A 12,342-nucleotide genomic window follows, 5' to 3' on the forward strand; every position below is an offset into this window, starting at 1 on the left:
ATTCTGAGTTCTCTATTCTATTCCATTGTTGTATGTGTCTGTTTTTGTGCCAATACCATACTGTCTTGATGATGACAGCTTTGTAGTAGGGGCTAAAGTCTGGGATTGTGATGCCTCCCATTTCGGTTTCCTTCTTCAATATTGCTTTGGATATTCGGGGTCTTTTGTGGTTCCATACAAATTTTAGGATAGTTTGTCTACCATTGAGAAGAATGTTGGTGCAATTCTTTTGGGAAATTGATTGGGATTGCATTGAATGTGTATATTGCTTTGGATAATAATGACATTTTAACAATATTCTTCTCATCAATGATCATGGAATGTTTTCCATTTCTTTGTGTCTTCTTTAGTTTCTTTCATAAGTTTTCTTTAATTTTCATCATACAGTTGATGCTCGGCTCGGTTTGGGGTACATTTGCTGCTCTCCTTCTAATTCTTTTAGGTGTGCTGTTAGATTTTGTATTTGTGCTCTTTCTAGTTTCTTGAAATAGGCCTGGATTGCAATATGTTTTCCTCTTAGGACTGCCTTTGCTTCATCCGAAATAATTTGGAATGTGGTATTTTCGTTTTCATTTGTTTCCATATATTTTTATTTATTTATTTAGAATTGAAGTGTTTTTATTTTATGTACAATGAATTGGCATTAAGATAGGTTTTCTTGGATATCTGCAGTTAGGGTGGTATCTTGGATCACCCATTCAAGGAAGTTTACTTAATCGAACTTAATGAAGCCTATGTCCTTCGCGTACTGATGGAAACACTGGTGGCACATGTTGAGGCCATATTTCCAGATCAGGCCGGGCCAGTTTGAGCAGACGTGGCAAGAACGAGAACCCTGGCCACATTTCCTCGGATGGCTCCAGCAGAGCTGTTGGACGCAACGAGGCAAAAGGTTTGGGAAATTGATTGGGATTGCATTGAATGTGTAGACTGATTTGGATAATAATGACATTTTAACAAAAGGGGTTTACATATATTTTTAAATTTCTTCTCTAATTGCCTGATTATCCTGATCATTCGTTAGTAGGGTGGTTTTTAACCTCCATGTTTTTGGAAGTTTTCCAGACTCATAGCATAAGAGGATGTAAAGTATGACACTATATACTTAAAATGTGGAGACAGGAGTATAAATTTAGTGCTTTAGGATGGGTTCCAACTTAAACAATAATGAACTTAATATACACTGTTATAGTCATAAGATGCCATATACAAACCTAATGGTAACTAATAATAAATATGTAAATAAAGAGAAAGGAATCCACAATATCACTAAAGAAAGCTGGCAAACTGAAAGAAAGGAGCAAGAGAAGAAACTAACAGAGAACTAAAAACAAAAACAAAAACAAAAACAAGCAAACAACCATGAAACAAAGAAAATGGCACTAAGTACACATCTTATCAGTATTTCTTTTAATGTAATGTACTAAACACTCCAAAGGCGCAGAGTGATGGAATGGATGAAAAAGCAAATCTTATCTATATGCTGCCTACAAGAGACTAATTTCAGACCTAAAGACCCATGCAGATGAAAAGTGAAGGGATGGAAAAACTTTTATTATGCAAATCCAATTGAAAAGAAAGCTGGTGGAGCAATACTTATATTGGAAAAAAAATAGACATGAAAACAAAGACTTTAACAAGATTCAAAGCACACTATATACTCAAAAAGGGAACAATCAAACAAGAAAATATAAAAATGGCAAATATTTATATGCCCAACATGAGAGAAGGAAAATGCATAAAGCAGCTATTGACAAACATTAAGGAAGTACGTGATAGTAATACAGTAGTAGGGGACTTGAACTCCCCACTCATATCAATGGATAGATCATTGAGCAGAAAATCAACAAGGAAACAATGGCTTTGAGTGACATATTAGACCAGATGGATCTAACACGTATATTCAGAACATTTTATCCTTAAACAATAGAATACATGTTTTTCTCGAGTTCACATGGAACATTCTCCAGAATAGATCACATTAGGCCACAAAACAAGGCTTAACATATTCACAAAGACTGAAATCACATCATGCTACTAAACAATGAATGGATCAATGAAGAAATCAAAGAAATTTAAAAAAATACATGGAGACAAATGAAAGTAAAAACGCAATGGTCCAATACATTTGGGATGCAGCAAAATCTGTTCTAAGAGGGAAGTTTATAGGAATACAGGCCCACCTCAAGAAACAAAGATCTCACATGAACAACCTAACCTTACACTTAAAGGAGCTAGAACAAGAAGAACAAACAAAATCCAAAACCAGTAGAAGGAAGGATATAAAGATTAGAACAGAAATAAGTGAAATAAACATAAAACAAACAAAAAAACCCCAACAAACAAAAAAACACAATAGAACAGATGAATGAAACCATAAGGTAGAGCTTTGAAAAAGATCAACAAAAAAGATTAAAATTTAATAAGAGAGAAAGATAAAGAGAGAGAGAGAGATGTAGAGAGAGAGAGAGAGAGAATTCAATCAAAAATAGAAATGAAGAGAAATAAAAAATCACAGAAATACAAAGGATTGTAAGATAATATTCTGAAAATTATATGGCAACAAATTAGAAAACCTAGAAGAAATGGGTTGATTCCTAGAAACATAAAATTTTCCCAAACTCAATCAGAAAGAAACAGGAAATTTGAACAGATTACCAGCAATGAATTTGAATCAGTAATTTAAACACACACACAGCTTCCAACAAAGTCCAGGACTAGATGGTTTCACAGGTAAATTCTACCAAACATTTATTTAAAATTTTTTAATGTTTATTTTATTTTTGTGAGAGAAAAAGTGTGAGCATGGGAGGGGGGAGACACAGAATCTGAAGCAGGCTCCAGGCTCTGAGTTGTCAGCACAGAGCCTGATATGGGGCTTGAACCCACAAGCCATGAGATCATGACCTGAGCCAAAGTCAGAGGCTTAACTGACTGAGCGACCCAGGTGCCCCCTACCAAATGTTAAAAGATGACTTAATACCTGTTCTCAAACTATTTCACAAAATAGAAGAGAAAGGATAACTTTCATTCCATAAGGCCAGAATTACCTTGATACTGAAACTAAGGACACTAAAAAAAAATGAGCACTATAGACCAATATCTCTTATTAGCATAGATGGAAAAATCCTCAGCAAAATTTAGGAAACTGAATTCAACAACACATTAAAAAAAATCGTTTATCACAGTGAAGTAGGATTTATTCCTGAGATGCAAGGATGATTCAATATTCACAAATCAATCAACATGATACATCACATCAATAAATATAAAAAACATATGATTATTTCAGTAGATGCAAAAAAAAGCATCTGAAAAAGTACAACATCCATTCATGATAAAAACACTGAACAAAGTAAGTTTAAGGGAACATAACCCAATATAATAAAGACCATATATGAAAAACATATATTTCATTGAAGATTTAAAAAAATAACATTTTAAATGGGGACAAACTGAGAGCTCTTCCCCTAAGGTCAGGAATAAGACAAGACTTTCACCATTTGCAAATGACATGATACTATATATGTAGAAAATGCTAACTACTCCGCAAAAAAACTGCTAGAACAGATAAATGAATTTAGTAAGGTTGCAGGATATAAAGTCAATATACAGAAACCTGTTGCATTTCTATACACTAATGAAACAGCAGAAACATAAATTAAGAAAACAACCCCATTTACAATTTCAGCAAACCTAGGAATAAACATTACCAAGGTGAAAGACCTGTACTCAGAAAACTATAAAAAGTGATAAACTAAAGATGGCACAAAGAAATGGAAAGATATTCTATGCTCATGTATTGCAAGAACCAATATTGTTAAAAAGTCCATGCTACCCAAAGCAGTCTACAGATTTAATGCAATCCCTATCAAAATACCAATAGCATTTTTCACAGTACTACAATAATCTTAAAATGTATATGAAACCAGAAAAAGACCCCAAATAGCCAAAGCAATCTTGAAAAAGGAGAACAAAACTGGAAGTACCACAATCCCAAATTTCAAGGTATACTACAAAGCTGTAGTAATCAAAACGATATGGTACTAGCATAAGGTAGACACATAGATCAATGGAACAGGTCAATTAATCTTTGACAAAGGAGGTAAAAATATGCAATGGGAAAAAGTCTACTCAACGGTTGAGAAAACTGGAAAGCTACAGGCAAACGAATGACAATGGGCCAATTTCTTATACCCCATACATATACACAAAAGTAAATTCAAAATGGATTAAAGACCTAAATGTGAGACTTGAAACCATAATATACCTAGGAAAGAGTATAGGTAGAAATTTTACTGATATTGGCCATACCAACATTTTTCTAGATACAGGTATTATTCAGTCACATAAAAAAGAATGTCTCCTGAAGCAAGGGAAATAAAAGCAAAAATTAACTATTGGGACTATCAAAATAAAGAGCTTCTGCACAACAATGGAAAACTAAAATGCAACCAGTGAATGGGAGAAGATTTCTGTGAGTGACATGTCCAGTAAAAGGTTAGTATCCAAAATATATAAAGAACTGATACAACTCAACACCAAAATAAAACCCCACAAATAATTCAGTTAAAATGGGCAGAAGGCATGAATAGACATTTCTCCAAAGAAGACATACAGGTGGCCAATAGACACATGAAAAGATGCTCAACATCACACATCATCAGGCAAATACAAATCAAAACCACAATGAGATAGCATCTCACACCTGGGAGGATAGCTAAAATCAGAAACATGAGAAATGACCAGGGTTGGCGAGAAAGTGGAAAAAAGGAACCCTTGTGCACTGTTGGTGGGGATGCAAACCGATACAACCACTGTGGAAGACAGTATGGAGGTTCCTCAAAAATTAAAAATAGAACTACCTTATGATCCAGTTTTTCCACTACTGGTTACTTATTTAAAGTGTACAAAAATACTAATTCAAAAAGATAAACCCCTAGGTTTACTGCAGCACTTATTTCCAAAAGCCGAAATATGGATATGGCCCATGTCCCTTGGTAGATGAAAAGACAGAGTATGTGGTATATATACACAAAGGAATAATATTCAGTGTCCCCGCAAAAGAATGAAATCTTGCCATTTGCAATAACATGGATGGAGCGAGAGTATTATGCTAAGCAAAATAGGTCAGTCAGAGAAAGACAATTACCATGTGATTTCACTCATGTGTGGAATTTAAGAAATAAAACAGATGAATAAGAAAAGACAAACAAACAAACAAACCAGACCTAACAGGAAACAAACTGTTGATAACCAGAGGAGAGGTGGGAGGGGGATGGGTGAAACAGATGAAGGGAATTAAGGGCACACTTACTATGATGAGCACTAAGTAACACAGAGAATTGTTGGAGCACTATATCATACACCTGAAACTAACAGTGTACATTAATTACACTGGCATTTAAAAAAATACATTCACTTTTTTTAAAGAACAAGTGTAGTCTCTGAAGGGGGAGAATATAATCACCACATATAACAGTCAAAGAGTTTATGTATCAAACACCTAAAAAATCTTTTCAAGTCATTAAATAGAACAATGGAATAGAAAATGTATTTGAGCAGGAACTTTACAAAAGAGGGTATGTAAGTGAACAAAAAAAAATATGAAAAGCTGCTCAACATCATCATTAAGGAAAATTCAAGTTAAAAACTACAGTGTTCACATCCCTACCACCAAAATGGCTAGGCTTAAAAGAAAAGACCGAGGTTACCAGATAGTAGTGAGTCACTAAGTAAGTAAAAGAAGAGGAATTCTCATACTCGGCTGGAAAAAGTGCAAATTGCCTTCAACACAATGGACTATCTTTTAGGATTATCTTCTAAAATTGAATCTGCAATGTGATCTTACAATTTTATCCCCAGGCATATAAAAAATCCATGTATATATGCAATGCACCAAAAAAAGGTATACATCAATGTTTGTGGCAACATTATTCATATAATACCTAAGAATTGGAAACAATCGATAAAGCCCAACAATAGATAAGACTAGATAAGTTGTGTGCATTTCTATAAGGGACTACCAAAAAGGCAACACAAGTAAGGTATTTTACTTATATTCACCCATGAATACATTTCACAAACATAATTTGGGGTAAAAGAAACAAGAAATAAAAAAAATACATTCTAAGATTTTATCAGTATAAAAATTTTAAAATATTCAATACTAAACAGTGTTTAGAAACACATGTCTTAATTTTGAAGGGGCAAGAGGATTCCTGGGTGCTGGCAGTATTCTGTTACTTGATCTATTTCAGTGTTCCAAATTGGATGTTCACTTTGTGTTATTTCCCTGAGATGGACATGCGTCTCCTAGATGCATTATATAGCACTATAGAATATTTTTTCAATATACAGATTACTGTTTTGATAAGTCAGGAAATTCAGGTTGTTTGCTACACTGAAAATAATTTTGTGATCATATATGTTCCTGTGAGAAAGATCCACCAGGGCTAACTGCTAGTGAACTTTGAAGACGAAATGTTCTTTAGGAGAAGGACTACAGTTTTCCCCTGATTTAGCTTCCTCTAAATACAGAAGAGGGGTATTTTGGCCTTTCCCCTGTAAAAGTAGACTACAATGTCAAGACATGCAATATATTTTGAATATATACAAGACTTTTCTTCCTGCTGTGCTTAATTTCTGAATCCAATGCTGTCATAAAAACAGATGCAGTGTGATGCCCAGTGTAACAAGCACGTAAGATTTTCATCAGCACTACATGGCCCCAACTGTAAATTGGTCTTGTGTACTCTGCTCAGGCAGATGAACCACATATTTTTAAAAGGTTTTATTTTAAAGATAGGAAAATAAAAAACAAAGTGCCTTTTAAAATTAAGAGAAGAATTTTTTTCCTTATAAAAGGAAAGTAGAGGTGAGTGGGGTTTTTGTTTGTTACCGGTATTTATCTCTATTTTGTATAAGAATATTTATGGTGTTACTGAAAATAGTATTTACTAACCTTGACCATTTTAAAAGCTTCTAGCATGTTCTCTATTTTGGGTCTGATTTGAAACCAAGTTGATGACTAGATTCATGATTTAATGGAAAATATCAAATTTTTAAAAACATTTTATAGTAATTATAAGTGAATGAAAATGAGCATTTCCTATATACCAAAAATGCTAATTTATGAGACAGATAAGATACATATCTTTTCTCTTTCCATTGATTATGCAATCATCTCAACTCTGAATTCAGACCTACCTCTACAACAAGCAAACATCAGAAGAAATTGTTAAGTAGATAGGACCTTGTCAAGCAGTCGTTTTTAAAAATGAAAACCAAATTGGCCCATGCCAATTAATGGCCAAAACCCACCATTAATGTGCCAAGTGACTCTAGGTAGGAAGAGACATTACCAGACAGAAGTTCCATATTCCTATTTATATATATACTTCTAGCTTACTCATATTTGATGTTACTGAAGGAAAAATCAAATTTTTCATTTAAAGTATGACTTGGGTATACTTCTCTACTTTACCAGTTTTAAGATTAGAAAACCAATTCCTATCTGTGGATTATTCAAATTAAGTGTTTTAAATGCCATTTGACATTTCCAAGCTTATCTTGCTTTTCTATCATGGTTCATTCCTTCACTCTACCTCCCTTTTGATAATTCAGAAATCTTACAGAACAATACCTTCCACAACTTAATTCCAGTTTCAAATGGCTTTACAAAGAGAAAACTGGGAATTCAGATTTATTCCCTTCACCAGTAAGTATTGCCCTGATATCTTTTTCTCATCAAGAGTCAGTTTGAAAATACTTAGGATAATGCCAGTTCTTGCCAATTCTGTGGTTGGTTTAACAGGGAGGGAGAAAGAGGAGGGCAGGGACCCACTCTTCAGCACCATTCTCTGACTCCTACTAAAAAGTCTTGTGGTGAAGTAGAACTTCCTCCAAAATGTGCAAACCCAGCAGTCTTGATGTGATGCCTGCAGACTTAGTGGAGCCAAGTTATTCAGCACTAGGACTTCCCCATATCAGTTGCAGACCAGACCCTATCGAGACCCTAGGTGGGCACCTGCTCAAGACTTAAAGTGACAATATTCCCAGCTCAAGTTGCATTTACTTGTAGCAACTAATGCTTTGCAGAGTCTTCCCATTTCAGGCATGCATTCTTTGAGACCTGTCCCTTTTTCCTCCCATCCTCTACACTTTTTTCTTTTGGTACAACCATCCCCAGTTTGCTTTCCTTCTCTTTACAAAAGCCTACCCAGTTGAGTTCCTAGGATGACTAATACCCTTGTCAGAGAGAAAAAAAAACCCCACTTTCTCCACATATAGAGCCAAGATTTCATTTTTCCAAACTCTAGTGTCCTAACTTCAGTTAAGTATTAGAAAACCTTGAAGAAAGAAATATAACACAGGTCACTTTTTGGCCCTAGCCATGACTTTGGTTTCATTTTCTACTTCTCTTATTCCCACTCATCAAGTTATATTCACTCTACCATGTCTTCTCTCCAGCTTTACCCCCACTACCTTATTTGGACCTCTATCAGCCATTCAAAAGTCTCAGTCCACTTTATTTATGTTTTGATCATATGCTTTAAAAATTTTATTTTTTAAAGGTTTTTACTTAAGTTCCAGTTAGTTGCATACAGTACAATATTAGTTTTAAGTATACAATGTAATGATTCAACCCTTCCATACAATACTTGGTGCTCATCACAGTAATTAAATTACTTTTTCCCTCCACTGACCTTCCCTCTGATAACCATCAGTTTGTTTTCTGTAGTTAGGAGTGTTTCTTGATTTGCCTCCCTCCCTACTGTGCTCATTTTTTCCCTTAAATTTCACATATGAGTGAAATTTTTCTTTCTATGACTAGCATAATACTCTTTAGCTCCACCCGCATTGTTAATGGAAATATTTGATTCTTTTTTGTGGCTGAATAATATTTCATTGCGTGTGTGTGTGTGTGTGTGTGTGTGTGTGTACACACACACATTCTTTATCCACTGATTAGTCGATGGACACTTGGACCATTTTAATAATGTGGCTGTTGTTTCCTGTGTCAATTTTAGTCACTCTGACAGGTGTGAGGTGATATCTCATTGTGCTTTGATTTGCATTTCTTTCATGTTCAGTGATGTTGAGCATCTTTTTCATGAATTTGTTGGCCATCTGGATGTCTTCTTCAAAAAACTGTCTATTCATGTCTTCACCCATTTTTAAAATTGTATTATTTTGGGGGGGGTGTTGAGCCATACCACCCTGAATGCATCCAATCTCTTCCCTCCACTTTAAATTTACCCTTTTCTATCCATTCTCTATGCAGAGTGGTCTTTGATCCCATCCTTTTTAAAGCTTCCCATTAATCTTGGCATACATATAAAGTAATTCAACATGGCCTGCAGCCTCTGCATCATCTCAGCTAGCTTCTGCTGAAATATCTAGGCTCATCTCTGGCTTGTCTTTTTTCTAAAATCTATAACCAGCCACATTGAACTTTATTCAGAACACCACTTGTTTTGTGGTGCAGGTCCTTTTCATAAGCCAGTTCTTTGAGTAGAAACCTTTCATTCTTCTCACATCCTCCTTCACGGGCTCTTTCATTCAAATTTAAAAGCTTACCTAATGTATCACTTCCTGGGTGAAGTCATCCCCTCTCCTCTCCTTTTCTAGTCCCTCCCCTCATACGTATGGGCTAGGACCTCCTTCAATCCTGCTGTAGAGCCTTCCATATTCCCTAAGAACACCACACTGTGCTATATAAATTTAACTGTCACTATTCTCAGTTAGTTGGTAGACTCAAAAAGATTGTTTCTTTTCCACCCAACAGTTTGAAATGTTATCATCTTTCATTCCATCTTTGTTCAACCAGTCAACTACTTATGGTATTATTAATTTATTCACTCCCTTCCCTCCTCATATATTATCTCACCCTAAGCCCTTTGTGAGTCTCAAGATTTAACTCCTTGATCATAGGGCTTTTGCTCTTGTTTAACACCTTTGGTTCCAACAGCTTCCTGAGAAAGAATATGTGATAAAGATTTCACGATATTGCTTGTCTCCAAGTTGTCTTCATTCCCCACCCACAATTAGTTGTATTGCAGGGTATAGAATTCCAGTTGAAACCCAATTTATTTCAGAATTTTGAAGAGACGACTCCATTTTTTAAACACAAAAGCTATTTAAACACTTTAGTGTCATAACTAGAACAAATTCAGTCATTTCATACAGGGGAACAACAATTAGAGTCTTGGTAACTATAATTACAATTTTATGTAAAACTCTTTACAATTCATATTGTGAGAGTAACCTATTAAACAGTAACAACTAATATACGATTTTTACATTATCTACAAAAAAAATCTCATGAAATTTACTTTTTTAGTTCTAACAGGTTTTTCATTTCCATAGTAACTATGTTTTCCATTTTCAACCTAGAAAATGGTCTCCAAATCTTTAGGCAATTTAAAATCTTAGGCTAATACTAAAATATTGACCTATGGTTATATTGACTTTATATGTGCATGTGTGCAGTTCTGGATTTAAAAACATGTAGAACATCCACTGTTTTGTGGTGCTGGATCTTATCATTCCAAAAATCACCCTCCTGTCGTATCTATGCAAACATTTCAAAACTCCTAGACCCTCTCAACTCCTGATCTGTGCTCTAACCCTATGTGCTCAGCTTTTTCATAAGGTCATGTAAATGGAATTATACAATATGTATTTAACTCGTGTCTTTCATTTAGCATAATGCCTTTGAGATTCATCCCTGTTATGCCTATCAAAGAATTTCCTCATGTTATACATGCATTTAACCCTTACTTTCAAGAAAATGGTTTTAAAAGGTTTTTTTTGTTCTTAAATATTTATGATTCCACTGTCTTACCTTGGTGTGCACACTCTATTATCATATTCCTTGTAATATTCAAAAATTCTGGTTCTTTGTATACTAAATAATTCTCTAAGAGAACATAGCTCTTTTGAATATCATGTTACAAAACTCTGGGTCTTGTTTAAATCTTATGAAAAGTATTGATTGCTTTAGCAGGCAATTGACCCAATTAGGTTTAGTCTGCAAGTTCCTTTCCACATTTTTTTGTTGTGGCTTAAATGTCTGTTTTCAAAACCTTTGCAGTGCCATTTCCTGCACGTCCACTGCCCAGTGGCCAGTCTACGACCTGCGGCTTGCCTCAACTACAATCAGTTCTCAGAGCTTTTTGCATGCAATTATACTGTCCATGCATGTGCAGTTCAAGAGTGAACCCAGGGATTCATATACAGTCTTGTGCAACTGTTTCCCTGAGCTCCCTTCTTTCTACTCTCTCTCCCACTCTTTGCAGTTCCCAGAAACGCTCTCTTCCTGATTCTTTGGTTGTAAAGCTGGGGTTTTGGTTCCATGGCTCTGCTATGCACCTCCCATCACTGTGTATGCCCACAGGGCAAAGTGGTAAAAACAAACAAACAAAAAAAAAAAAAAACAGAGGGGCAAATGAGGCAGTGGGAATTCTCCCTCTGCTCATGCAACCACTGGACCCTTCAAAGATGTTTTGTTTTACACACCTGCCCAGCGATCACTACTGTTTTCACTACTGGCGCTGTAGGGGTGACCTGGCGACAGAACAGAAGAAAACTGAAAAAATGTAAAAAAACATTAAATTACACATAGGAGCCCCTTTCCCAATCCTCATAGAGGAAATAAAGAGCTTCTGTTGGAGCTCTTTCGATGTGTACCTGACATGCTGTGTGGGGTTTCAGGCTACAGTTGCATTAAGGACAGGAAATTCAAAAAGGGAAATGGCATTTATTTTTCAGTCCTCAGCTATCCCAGGCCTTCTGTCCAGAAATATTGGCTGCATTCATTTGGTAAGACAAGGGTAGAATATTCTTTTTCCATCTTGACTAGAATAGTACTTCTACTTTATAAAAATAGTTTTAAAATTTTAATTATGGAAAAAAAGGCTTACAGTTTATCATATTAACCATTTATAAGTGTGCAGTTTGATTGTGTTAATTCACTTTGTTGTTTAATAGATCTCCAGAACTTTTTCATCTTGCAAAACTGACATTCTCCCAATGTCTAACACCTCATTTCCAGTCACCATTCTACTTTTTGTTTTTATGGTTGAATACTTTAGATATTTCATCTTAAGATCCTTTAGATACTTCATCTAAGTGGAATCACACAGTCTATGTCTTTTTGTAACCTGTTTTTTCATTTAACACATCCTCTTCAAAGTCTATCCATGTCTCAGCACATGACAGAAATTCCTTCTTTTAAGGCTGAATACTATTCCATTGTATGTATATATCACATTTTTGTTCAGATCATCCACTGATAGAAGTTGCATTGTTTTCACCTCTTGGCTATCGTGAATAATG

The 12,342-nt window shown here is 35.1% G+C and overlaps 1 pseudogene; it reads right to left on the reverse strand.

Annotated features, from left to right (window-relative positions):
- Positions 1 to 712: 712 nt before the first annotated feature.
- On the reverse strand, positions 713 to 7,587 carry LOC115293461 (annotated as a pseudogene).
- Between the last annotated feature and the right edge of the window lie 4,755 nt (positions 7,588 to 12,342).

This window comes from Suricata suricatta, chromosome 6 (assembly GCF_006229205.1).
Source record: "Suricata suricatta isolate VVHF042 chromosome 6, meerkat_22Aug2017_6uvM2_HiC, whole genome shotgun sequence".
Taxonomy (NCBI): Eukaryota; Metazoa; Chordata; class Mammalia; order Carnivora; family Herpestidae; genus Suricata; species Suricata suricatta.